The sequence below is a fragment of the Sorghum bicolor genome, chromosome 2, assembly GCF_000003195.3.
Source record: "Sorghum bicolor cultivar BTx623 chromosome 2, Sorghum_bicolor_NCBIv3, whole genome shotgun sequence".
Taxonomy (NCBI): Eukaryota; Viridiplantae; Streptophyta; class Magnoliopsida; order Poales; family Poaceae; genus Sorghum; species Sorghum bicolor.
In genome coordinates, this window is record NC_012871.2 from 9,914,190 (window position 1) to 9,927,613 (window position 13,424).

The following is a 13,424-nucleotide window of genomic DNA, read 5'->3' on the forward strand; positions in this document are numbered from 1 at the left end:
CAATAGCCCACCCCTGAAGCTCTTGTTTGGCTTGATTCGCATATCTCGTGTAATACACCTACACGGCCTGTTGAGCCACAATGTAGATATCCTTTCCCGGATATATAGAATCTTCTCGCACCTCGACTAGCCCAAGACTAGGGGTGAGTCCCGTTTTGCGAGGATTAAACCAGTGGCATTTAAACATGACAGGTTTCAGAGGTTTGTCACCATCAAATTCTAGTTGGTAGATGTCCTCAACTCTTCCATGGTAGTCGAGGCCATCAGTGCCGGGAGTACAAACTCCACTATTTGTGGTTTTCCGATTGGGCCGGATACTCTCGTATTTGTGATCACATGTGAGATGTTTGGATTTTGTGCACCAGACGTTACCACAGACTCAGAATTTTTTGAAATTTTTATCATAGCATCCACATGTGATAACTTGTTATGTCGCCAAGTTTCGTGATTTTCTGAGTTTGTTTTCATTTTATATATTCAAAAAAACGATTTCACGCAACTTGGTCGACATGTTTCGGAGGGTAAACGTTCGATATTTCATGTGGCTTTCTGCATATGGCGTGAAAATGCACTAACAATCATGAATGTCAAGATTGAAATAATTAAATAATATTATTTAATGCACCTGTAGTTTGAATTTGAAATTTGTCGAAAAATTCAACAAATTCAAAAAATCCAAAAAATATACCAAAGTTATTTCAAAATGAACCAAACTTTGGCATGTAGTTTAAAATAGTGTAGGTGTGCCAAAGAAAGAAAAAAAAATATGGATCCAAAAAAACAAAAAAAAAATTTTTGCCAAGGGCCCACGCCAGACCCTCGGCAAAGAGGGGAATTGCCGAGGGCAGGCTGGTGGGCCCTCGGCAAAGTCGGACCTCCGGCAGCGCTTTGCCGAGGGCTTAACGACGGGCCCTCGGCAAAGCCTAACGCCCAGAGCCGCCGTTACTCTGGGCCCACACCGCCGAGCGCCCCTTCTTTGCCGAGGGCCCGGCCCTCGGCAAAGATGGGCCTTGACCGAGGGCGTTTCTCTGCCGAGGGTCCGGCCCTCGGCGAAGAAGCCTTTGCCGAGGGTCCCTCGTTGCCGAGGGTCGGCCCTCGGCAAAGATGGTCTTTGCCGAGTGCCCGAGATCCGGCCCTCGGCAAAACGGAAAACCCTCGGCAGCGTTGCTGTTTCCAGTAGTGAAGTTTACGTTCCTGCACATAACTAGAATCAAAGTTAAAAGAACATGCCTGAGATTGGGATGCATAGGGAATCGCTTGCTTGCATCTCTAGTACTCCTACAGCCGGCCTCCACATTGTGAGCATGGTGCAGGTTATATATCCGTACAGGAACTCGCCACCTTTTCACAAGTCAATTGTAGGCATCCGCAGAAATTTCTCGTATTGCTCTCAAAATGCTCATTTCCTCAAGTTTGGAAGGAGATGCATGAATCTGATTCTATGATATGGGCACTGAATCGTACAGATTCGTTCCTTCACGAGACATTGTGTACAGAAGCTGAAACATAATCAGTTCTCAGGTAGTGAAAAGAGAAGACTAGCTAATTCATGCATGTGAAGCACACAAATGACGTGTCAAAAGTCACCACCGGACTCAACTTGTTTGCCGAGTGCCTCTAGCACTCAATAAAGGTCACAAAACACTCGGCAAAGGTTTTACCAAGTGCCACCTTCGGCAAAGCCCACTCGGCCTATTTTTAGACGGCAAAGCGACCTTTGCTGAGTGTTTTTTTGGCACTCAGAAAAAACACTTGGCAAAATTTGAACGAAAAAACTAAAAGAATAGCAAAAAAAAAAAGTGGGGAGGCCCCCCAATAGCCAGCACCCACCCGTCCCCGTTGAAGTTACAAGTCGCGGCAATTTTCACGGGCTACACAGCCAACCAGATTCGAACCTATACCCCCCTCACGTGTACCCCCTTTAGCACTGCACGACAAATTAGTAGAGTTTTCCTAGTGTTTTTAATTTATAGTAAAATACTACAATTAGTCATAGCACTAGGGAATCCTCATTAGGAGACATTTACTAGGGAAAATTTGCACTAAATTGTTGAAACTAAAACACTAGGAGAAGCCCATATTACTAGGAGAAGTTGAAAATTTTGGTTGTGACCACACTATTACTTGTGTCTAGATTCTATTTTGGTTCACCATATATTATACTAACCCGAGTGTAAAGTCTTGTTTGCCGAGTGCGAAACAAAAAACACTTGGCAAAGACCTTGTTTGCCGTGTGCAAAAAAAAACTCGGCAAATAAAGTTTGCCGAATGCTATTATTTTGCCGAGTGTTTTGGCACAACACTCGATAAAGAGCTCGTTTGCTGAGTGGCCGAAGGTTTGCACTCGACAAAGAGCCGGTTTCCGGTAGTGACTAGTGAGTGATGGGTATTTGCGCATCACTTTTAGATTTAGCACTCAAAGTGATGGGAGTATAGTGAAGCACATCATCATTGAGTACCCAAAAAGAATGCCCGTCATGTTTTGACTTAGTAAATAGTGACGTACTCCCTCTGTCCCTGAAAGCTTCAACTCCTAGAATCCGTGTCAGTCAAACTTTTTTAACTTTGACCAACTTTATAGAAAAAAGTATCAATATCTATGATATAAAATGAGTATCTTATTATGAAAATATATTCTACGATAAATCTAATGATATTAATTTAGTACTATAAATCTTAGCATTTTTTTCTATAAACTTGGTTAAAGTTTTAAAAATTTGATTTCGGACAACTCTAGAATTTGCACCGAGACAGAGGGAGTATGTCTCTCTATGCCCAGTACTAATTAACCTACGACCTCCTCTATAGCAATAGCTTTACTTTATCATTATGGAAACCAACCTCCATTGATCGTTGTATCTGCTTTAATTTGGTTCATCGAGTTTCACTATATATGTACCCTCAATGAAGATAATGTTGTACTCTATTTGATAAGAATCGGGCATATTATTATTGGCATGGAATATGAAAAAGAAATTTTGGTGTTATGACCTCTCTGTCATAATATTTCCTCTGGTCTGCGCAGATTTGTGGTAGATAGGAGCACTGTGCTGCAGTAGAAACATGTTCCATGGCATGGATGCACTCGTGCACATGCCTTGTTGTCCTGCGAACGAGGGCGGGTCATGTATCAGATGAGGAGTCAGATACAATACAATTTTCTTTTTATGGAGGCGCCAACAGTACATTTTTCTTTTCTGGAATTTTGTTAAATTTTAAAATTCCCAGTAGAAACTGTATGGGCTCGTCTCCAATCCGCCACTGGAGAATATATATAAGAGTGGTGAAACCTTCTCAATTGCTTGCTCGATCCACTGTAGACTCAATCGCACAAGATCAATTAAAATTCCTGCACAAATTAAAACTAGAGGCAAAGTTAAAAGTCTACTACTAGAGCATGAGATTGGGATGCATCGAGAAACCCAAACTTATATGTGATGAATCAGTGTGTCGGGTGATTAGTGCACCCAGCCCAACGATGTCCTTTGGCAGAGTTGCAAGTGACCCTGCCGCCGTACGTAGACCCTACTGAACACAGAAACGACAGCTCAAGGGTTGTGTTGCCGCGGAGGTAAAATTTCAGTTTGCTCGCAAGAGACGGGAGAAATCCAAGAGATTTCAGTCACTGAAGCTGCTCAAGGCGCGGTATTGGCAGGATTCCGGAATGGTGGATCGGGATGGGCTGCACACCAGAGCTTACAGCTGGATCCTAGCTTGTGCTGAACTAGGCCTTGTTTACTTCCCAGAAAATTTTGCAAAATTTTTCACATTTCCTGTCACATCGAATCTTTAGACGCATGCATGGAGTATTAAATATAGACGAAAATAAAAACTAATTGCATAGTTTGGTCGAAATTGACGAGACGAATCTTTTGAGCCTAGTTAGTCCATGATTGGACAATATTTGTCAAATACAAACAAAAATGCTACAGTGTCCATTTCCCAAAATTTTTCGGAACTAAACAAGGCCTAGTTAATTCACACTACCAGATCTATGAAAATTCCTGACGGCCAAAAACCGTCAGAAATAGGCAGAAACCCGTCAGGAATAGACCGTCAGAAACAGCTCGACAGGAAAGATAGGTTTATCCTGACGGCTAGCCGACATGAAGCTTTTCCCGACGGCAATTCCTGACGGTTCAAGATTGTCCATTCAAACTGTTTCTCCTGACATTGTGTCGACAGGAATTCCCGTCAGGAGCTATACGCCGGTAGGAATACCTGTGTCCATTTCCTGTCAGCCAAACTGTCAGGAAAACATCAACAAAATTCATTTGCAATTCCTGCCGCATACCCCCACATTACCAGTGGCACCATCCCATCAAGATTGGTGTCACAACCATCCTTTTGATCCAGAAATACATTAATAAATTATACATTATTGGAGCATGATTACTCACACTAGATTTCAGAATGGTTCACAAGTGCAAACTGCACAACATATAAAAGTCCATGCTAGTTCAGGAGTTTACATAGCAATTCTAGCTCCTACACAGGTTCAAAGCTGCATCACAACTACATAACAGAGGCCTTTTCACTCTAACATATATATATATATATATATATATATACACACACACACACACACACACACACACACACACACACACACACACACACACACACACGGTTTCTAATTACACAAAAGAGGTTAATTTCCTTCAACAGCAACAAGTCTCTTTGAAGTCATTGCTCAGGAGAACCAGAAGCAGCATTTCCAGCATGGGATGACCCAGTACGCTATGAATTTCAGACAATGTTCATAGTTAGACAAGGTACAGCTTTACATGAAATTCAGAGAAGATTCGTATTCATATACAGGTTTACTATTATGTGTTATGCTCCTGGAGCATATAGCTCACATAGAGCTAAATGCTTCATGTAGGCTGGTTGCAGAGTTAAGTTTTATTTAAAGCCAAATATCACTCCCACACTTATATTTTTTCAGTTCTGTTTTTTTTCCTTCAGTAACTGGTCAAACATCTACTTGAGAAACAAAAAGGCAGCATCTCATACATCTACTTGAGAATGCAGCCTGCTTTATAACACAGAAATTTCAACCAAGTCATCACTATCTGCTTGAGAATACTGGATCACTAATTTCACTAATTATATTTTCATCTAGGCTTCTAAACAAGCAAATACCATTATTAAAAGATTGTTCCCAATTATTGAATAACCTCCAGACTTACAATTCCACAAACTGAATTCCCAGTTAATAATGGAATGCCTGAATTTTTGTGTGCTTCCTAACAAAGTCGAACACATAATGAAATACTATTAAGTTAAAAGAAACCATCAGTCTCTAATAGTCATTGTAAAAGGTGTGAAACGAATAAATAGTCCAAGCAAATAGGCAAATATTAATTGATGCATATAACCATTTAAAACACTCCCGTCTCCTAATAAAAATCAAGTTCAGCCCAGCTAGATGGCCTTACTAAACATGCCTTTCCCTTAGTACTGAACTGTCATGTGAGTGACCTTGATCCTAGCTGTCTTGCTACTACTTATAGATGGACTACGATTTTTCAGTAATGATGAAACATACTTATAAATATGTAGGTGAGTTCATTAGCAAACAGAGGAATAGAAAACATTCCAGATTTCTGAACTAGCATGCTATTTTTAATCAAGCACGGACTTTCAGTCTGTGAGATGCAGAAGCCGGTGGTAATAAATCTCTTCAGATGCAGAACTTCGACTCAAATAACAGGATAAGGGAGGAATTAATCACCTGAGATGCCGGATGTGCAAGAGGCCCAACCCTGCCAAAACCATATCTTGTCTTGCCTCCAGGTCGCTGTTGCGTCGCCTCAAATCAGAAAATCCCCAGTCCCCCAAAGATGGGGACGGCGCTCGCCTGGATCCGCCTCTAGGTTCACCCTGTGGAGAATACGGCGGCGGGGTCGCGGATCCAACCATCCTAGCCTAGGGCGCGAGCAGGTTGGGATGCGGGGGGGCGCCGCCGGCAGTGGACGCGACAAGGTTTGGCGGCACAGACACGAACGGAGGAGGTGAACAGGAAGGCGGCGGCGGTGATGAGTGAGTGAGGCTATGACGGAGGAGATGATGCGTGGGGAGGACTAGGTGAGGCGCAGAGCAGGAAGCGCATGGGGATGGAGCAGCGCCGGCACGGATAGGGAGGATGCGCCGCTGGGTGCCGCGGCGGCGGCGTGGGAAGGGAGAGTGAGTGGGGGATTGGGTTCCTCTTAGGGCTCTGTTATTTGAGTGCGGAGAGGAGACGGTGCGTGGACCGACATGATTATTTTTCGGCCGCGCTGGGAAAGCTGTGGCCATGAAAAAAATTGGCCGAATTTTCTTTCTGCGTGAGGGCGAGGATGGGGCATCAAAATAGGATTCCTGTCGGGCCTTCCTGGCCATCAGTAACATGTGTAATTCCTGTAGGTTTGCATAAAATCGTGACGGTTTCAGAAAACCGACAGAAATACTTTGGGTCTCTCCTGACGGTTATTTGCTGCCGACAGGAGTAGGCTAGGTTCCTGACGGTTTTCTAGAAACCGACAGAAAACTATAAACCGTCAGAAAAAACCCTAAGTCTGGTAGTGTCAGGAGCCTGAATTTTTATAAATTTGAAGTCAGTTACAATGATATGGGCACAAGGATCCAGCTGTAAACTCTCTTACATTCCGTGGTATGGGCACCAAATCGTACTAATTCGTTCATGAGACATTGTATACAGAAGCTGAGTACATAATCAGTTCTCTGTCCTAGTTGTTCCTCTTCATGGTGCACAGTTATTTGGAGTACTATTGTCGATTGATTTTTGAATAATACTCTAACAGTAGATAAATTCAATCTATACCTCAATGCATGTTACATTCATTTAAGAGGCAGTAAACTGCAGCAGGCCAGCTACTGATCAGCTCATGAGTCACACAACTAGCGTCTGATCTTATATAGAAACTAGCTAGTAACTGAAACAACTGCTAAACATACGCATCTCGTTTCAGCAATTTTATACATGGTGGGACTGGGATTCATCAGTGATTTTAAATGCGGATGTAGGAAATGCTACAGCAAGTTCCATCACCAGCAAACCATGTCAATTCAGAAAAACAAGGCCGGTTTGTTGTGGTATTGCTGGCTACTCAGGAAAACAAAGTTTTGTTTTCATTTAGAGCCTTTAAACCTTGCTCGGGTGCTCACATCCCTAGCGTTACTCGTAATGCTTTCAATAGAAGCAGTGAGGATTGGTGGCATAAAACAATTAGAAGAGTATCGAAGGAGCAAAAAAAAAGAGTGAATTCTCTAATCATGTTGGGTGCTTGGGTTATTTGGAAGCATAGTAATGTTTGTGTGTTCGAGGGTGCCTCTCCTTCAGTTAACTTAATACTGCGTGAGCTGAATGATGACCAATTGACCACAGCTGTGGGGGTATAAACACCTAACCCTTATGGCTTGATATGAGACACACCATCACACGTGGCTCAGCCCGTGCACCGTAAGAGTCTTAAAAAAATATTGTATCAAATGTGATATTTTACTTGTAACTCTATCCTTTCACAGTCCAGCCCTTTGTGGTGCAAGGACATGGTGGCAACGGTGCACTTGGACACACGCGGTGCCACGGCGCTGCCCATGTAGTGCTGCGGCACGCCGTGCACCCTCCCTCAGCATCCCACGGGCTGCTGCCGGCAGATTGTCTCCCCATCCGGCGGGGCTCGATCGGCACGCGCCGCGCCAGAGATGCGAAGCACAGCCTGCAGCAGCGAGAAGATGGTGGTGGACTGGTGGCATGCGGCGGCGCCATGCCGGTCGTCATGCGGTTCCTCATGCTCGCCACAGAGAGATGGAAGAATTAGCACTCGCGTACTGGCGGAACCTCGACGCGGCGGGGGCTAGCTCCTCCATTGTCACTGCACGTCTGGACACAATACGGACGCCGCTGGTGTGTTCCTTTTGCTCGATCTGGTTGCAGTCAACAAAATCGGAGCAGTGGATACACGATCAGACGTTTGTGGCTAAGAATATTCACCAGTCAACAAAATGATAAAGTTGCTATGTAAAATGGTGGGCGTGGACTTGTCAAGTACTTGTGAGCCATTGATTTTTCTTATACGTGTAGTGTATCGTCTATACATGTACGTATATATTAGCAAAAAGTAAAATGCTCTATCTATTCTATATATACTCCCTTCATTCTAAATTTATAAGGCATTCCTAAAATTTTGAAGAGTCAAAGGATCTTAAATTTAAATAAAATTATAGAAATAATTATAAATATTTATAAGATCAAGTAGATGTACTATGGAAATATAATTAATGAAGAATCTAATGGTACTTAGTTAGTATCATAAATGTTATTATTTTATCATATAAATTTGGTCAAACTTAAGATGATTTGACTCTCCATGATTCTTAGAATAACTTAGGCCTTATTTAGTTCACCCCAAGATCAAAAAACTTTTCAAGATTCCCATCACATCAAATATTGCGGTACATGCATGTAACATTAAATATAGATAAAAAATAACTAAATACATAGTTCACCTGTATTTTGCGAGACAAATTTTTTGAGCCTAGTTAGTCTATGGTTAGACAATATTGTCAAATATAAACGAAAATGCTACAGTGTCAAAATCTAAAAACTTTTTAGATATAAACATGGCCTGATAATTTGGGATAAAGGGAGTACCTAATAATAAAGAGATAAAATTTCTGCCTAGCTTTGCATCTAAGAGGCTCCACCAGTGCATGTCTCCTTGTTTGATCAAATAGACACTGGGGATGGTGACAGGTTCTACACTTTCACATTTTTAAGAAATCCATGAAAAAAATTTCAAATATAGACATAAAATTACATTCTCTTAATAAATTAGGGATCAAATTTGCTATCTGTAGAAGCAGGAGACTAATATATGTTGCGTCAGTTTCTTTGTTTCTCTGTTGCCCTTCTTGCATGTATTGCTACAATAAAAGGAAATATAATTAATGCACATCCTATTGTAACGACGGTGTGTCGTGACAATTAGTAGGCTACTGCAGTGCTTACGGTACGTATTATGGAGCCAGTAGTTATGTACACTAAATAAAAGCACTTCTATTTTCATTAATTCAAATGCCACGATATATAGTAACTCACTGCTAGAAAATTAATTTTCAGCGATAGGAGCTTTTTCTTAGTGGCAGGTCATCTACATTTGCTGCCGCCTCTACAAAAGCTTCTATTTTTTAGAGACGGTCCTATTTCTAACAGCCTCTAAAAATAGGTTTACATAGTAAAATTTTATATTTTTAAACAACCTCGGACGAAAAAATGGCTAAAAGAAAAGTTGTAGTTCTAAAAAAGTTATTATGCAACTTTGAAGTTGACAAATATTTAATTTAAAATTATCTATGTATGGAAACTACATTTAAGTTTCTGACATTTGAAAAACAATTTTTTCAAACGACCTAAGATGGAGAAATGACCAAACAAAAATGATATATCTCGAAAAGTTATACAATTTTATAGTTGACAAATTTCTCATTTGAAATCATCAATGCATGCAAATCTTCGTTTGAACAACCAAAACAAAAGTTTTAAATCTTGAGAAGTTATGCAACTTTATAGTTGACAATTTTGTTTCATTGAAATCATCTATGCAAAGAAACTCACATTTGTATATCTGTGAGGACAATAGGGCCAGAGAACATTTGTTAAGTGTGAGGACGATAGGGCCGGAGAACATTTGTTATGCAAGCTTGGCAGGTCGTTGCCGTGGATCTATGTACGAAGAATGGATGGAGGAATAAGAATAACAAAAGACTTTGCTTTCTAATCATTATATATATTGACGACTGCGTGTGGTTATAGAGGTTGGATTTCCATTTCATTTTCTAAAAAAACTCCAACATTTAACTGCATTTCAATGCAACAACCTAACTCTCTTTATGTTAGCTGAAAATATATAATATCACTTTTAGAACACAAAATGAGAGCACGCGCGCGCGCGCGCGCGCACACACACACACACATATACCCTATCGTTGGTGGTGCTGCTGAGAAACAGTGATTGAGTAGCAACAGAAGTTGACAACACTTATATCCGAGAGAAATGGCGCCCTATTGGTGGCTATTCTTGGTGTGCCTGATATGGGCGTGGGATGCATCAGGAATTCAGGATATATAGTAACTATTGCCCACTCTAATTGGCTGTTTTGTGCCCTCGGTTGCACCAAGACGTGCTGTCATCATGCTCGTAGCAACCTCAGGCTTGCATGTGGCCGCCGGCCTGAGTACTGCTATTGCACTGCTGAACTGTTGGGCGCTGCTGCATAAGAACTAAAACAAAGAATTTGAGGAGGCGACAATGCTCAGTATAAGTGAAGAGGATAAGAGTAATAAGATGGACACAGGAGCAGAGGACGATATCCATTACTTGATATATGCACAGTAACTCGTCGTCTGTAACCACCGCCATGTAATAAAGTATGGTTTGCATATACGATTGAACCGTCGACAGATGCTGCCTTGGATTTACCATGTCGAGTGCCATGAACCTGCCCTCCATCCCAAATTTTAAGTTGTTTGACCTTTTTTACTCCAAGTTTGACCACTCGTCTTATTTAAAAAAATTATGCAAATATAGTCAAATTTTAAGTCATTCTTGAAGAACTTTTATTAATAAACCAATACACAACAAAAAAGTGATATTTTGTACAAAACTTTGAATAAGACGAGTGGTCAAACTTGATATTAAAAAAGCCAAACGACTCACAATTTGGGATGGATTGAGTATTAAACAAGCCGAGTGTTTTTGGGCAAAACAAATTGGAAATTATGTGATCAAAATTTTCTCCCAGGGTCAATTGTATTAGTGCTAGGATGCGCGCACACACTTTCAAATCTCAACATTCTTCTAACAACTGCAGTTGATCTAAATCAGTCACTTGCTTTAAATCAACATAAAGACCGCCTAGAACAATAGTGTGCACTTACAAAACGGTCTTAAAGTAGTAGAACAAATGGCGGATTAATTAGAGTGGGCACTATAGCTACTATCGCTGTAATGAAAAGAAAACAATTAAGCTTGTGTATTGTTACTTAATTGACCACTCTAATTATCACTACATAAAAAGAAATCAGAATGGATCTTCTCTTGTAATTATGATGCAGCAGTATGAGGGGGCTAATAGTTATGTACAATAAAGGGACACATGTTGTGATTCAAATGCTACTACACATGATATATAGTCACTGGCTCACGGCTCCATCTTGCAAGATAGAGCATTCATGAAATAGAACCAAATTAGATGATCATGCTGGCAACAACAATTGGATGGCTGTGGGCGTGGGATGCATCAGGAGAGCAGCGATTACTAAACTTAAAGCTCGTTCAAAGAAATCTTGGTTAGCAATATGCCAGTGCCAGTGCCTCATAAGAAATCTTGCCGATTTGCCCTGCAACTCAAAATTTCCCCTAGGAGAAGATCAGTTAGCATTAGCAGCCACCACTACCAGATCAGCGATAATTCCTGTCGGTCTAATTAAATACTGACGGTTTCGTAAAAACCGACGGGAATAAGGAATAAATCCTGTCGGCACCTGAAAACCGACGGGAATCATACTGATATTTCCTGTCGGTTTCAAAGAGCCGTCAGGAAAGTCAAAAAACCGTCAGGAGCTCATATAGATTCCTGTCGGGCTGCCTGACCGACAGGAACTTAAATTCCCGTCGGCTTACATGCCCACAGGAATTATTCCCAGTGCAAATTGGAGGAGACGCGGGAGAAACGAAGTTGGCGCGGAGATATCCCGCGCTCATTTTCTGGGGCAAACTGGGATACATATAAAAACGAAAAACAAAACCCTAACCAAATCTCCCAATCCTCCGCCGCCTCCCACGCTCCCCACCCGCGGCCGCCGCTTCCCTCGCGCGCGGCGTCACCCGAGCGCGCGCGGCCCGCCTCCTCCGCACGCGCGCCTCCTCCGCAAGCGCGCGACCTCCTCCTCCCACTCCCCACGCGCGCGGCCGCCTCCAGTGCACGGCGTGCCCTGCACCGTCCCGCCTCCTCCGCACGGCGTGCCCCACGGCGAGCGTGCGCGCGCCCGCGTCCTCCGGCGACCGGCGACCGGCGGCCCCCTCGTCCGCAGTTGCCTCCCCCGCATGCGCCCGCCTCCTCCGCACGCGGCCCCTCCTCCGCAGCCCCCTCCTCCGCAGCTGCCTCGTCAGGTCGCGCCGCAGCAACCGCGTCCGCAGCACCCACAGCAGCACCTGTGGCCGGCCGCGCCCAAAATCTTCCCGTGCTTCGCCGCTGCCGTGGATTCACCTCCGTCCACGCCCTGTACGTCGACACGGACTCCTGCCAGTTGCCACAAGAGGAGGTGATTTACTGCCACAAGAGAGGGGAAAAAGAGATCCTGCAGCAAGAGGTGATTTGATTTTTCCTTGCATTTTTTTATGTATACTGATTCATTGGCATGATAATGCTCAGTTAGTTAGCTAGTGTCAGATACATGCTTGGTGACATATATATTAATGGATATATAAATAGTATTGTTTCACGGTGTATTGATGGATATGAACTTAAATTTTTTTTATTTTTGTCACTGTTAAGTGTGAATAGATATGAAATTCGTTTTTGGTTGGCCATTGAATGTTTATTTCACATAGAAAAAAGTCCAGCAGAGAGTGCTAATTTGTCAGGCAATAGAAACTATGTACATGGCAATATGTTTTGCTATTTACATGAAACTATATGTATATAGTTGGGAAATAGTATTGGGCGCCTAATTATATCACTTTGTGAATGTTGACAGCAATACTAAATTATGGATGAGCGTGATTGGATGTATAGTGGTTGGAAGCGTGGTAGACCAACATGTGATTGGGTTCAACATACAAATGAGTTCCTGGATTTTGCTTTCTCTAATGAGTCTGTAGTACAAGAGGGTACCATAAAATGCCCTTGTGCTGTGTGTAGGAATTATTTTCGACACAAAAGGGGCAAGGTAGAGCTGCATCTATGTCATAATGGGTTTAAGTCCAACTATAAAACATGGACTGCACATGGTGAGAGACGCTGTCAAGAGCCAGAAATTGAGGGTTTTGGTGAGACGGATAGAATGGATGATATGTTAGTAGACTTAGCTGCAGCTGCACCATCACTAGGTAATGAGGAACCGACAGAGTATGTCAAAGCTTTCTATAGGATGATTGATAGTGTAGAACAATTAGTTCATGACAAAACAGCCCACTCAACATTGTCAGCCACTGCTAGGTTGCTATCCATAAAGGCACAACACAACCTCTCTATTGCATGTTATGATGACATTGTGGCACTTATCCATGAACTCATACCAGCTGATAATGAGGAGCTTCAGACACCGTCGAGTAAATGGGGTCTCTGATGACACTGCTCCTACTGATTCAGCTGAGAATGGGAATGGCTCCAACAACAATGAGAACAATGAGATT

General features: G+C 42.4%; 1 long non-coding RNA gene across 1 annotated transcript; it reads right to left on the reverse strand.

Moving 5' to 3' along the window:
* Positions 4,360–6,241, reverse strand: LOC110432437. The gene is made up of 2 exons (XR_002449884.1): positions 5,738–6,241; positions 4,360–4,740 (listed from the first exon to the last, which is right to left on the reverse strand). It is a non-coding gene; the product is annotated as an uncharacterized LOC110432437 (long non-coding RNA).